This window comes from Orycteropus afer, unplaced genomic scaffold (genome assembly GCF_000298275.1).
Source record: "Orycteropus afer afer isolate SDZICR_OR568_19922 unplaced genomic scaffold, OryAfe1.0 scaffold00042, whole genome shotgun sequence".
NCBI classification, from domain to species: Eukaryota; Metazoa; Chordata; class Mammalia; order Tubulidentata; family Orycteropodidae; genus Orycteropus; species Orycteropus afer.
Genome location: NW_006921629.1, coordinates 14401083 through 14401598, shown reverse-complemented (window position 1 = coordinate 14401598; position 516 = coordinate 14401083).

Here is a 516-nt window from a genome sequence, read left to right as displayed (position 1 = left end):
AGGTTATTACCTGAGGGAGGGAACAGGAGAGTTATAACTTAATGGGTACAGAGTTTCAGTTTGGGGTCCTGAAAAAATTTTGGAAATAGTGGTGAGAAATCAGACAATATTGTAAATATGCATCATCTATAGCATGTTAGATGGGAGTAAGTGGTATGGACAGATGTAAGTGGGAATGGGAATGGCAGGGTTGAGGTTCAGCTTTAGGGGGGTAGTCAGGGAAGACGCCACTGACAAAGACTTGGAAGAGGTGAGGGAGAAAGCCATGTGGATATCCAGGGGGGAAGCAGATGTAACAGCACACACACAAAGGTTCTGAGATAGGAGTGTGCCCAGTATTTTCAAGAAATACCAAGGAGGCTTGTGTGGCCGGAGTGGATTGACCTGGGGGAGGAGATTCACATCACAGAGTTCTGAGTGGAGGGGCAGCATAATCTGCCTTGGGTTTTAAAAGAATCGCTCCAGCCACTGTGTTGAAATGGAATATCAGGGAACAATGGCTCAAGTAGCGACAGA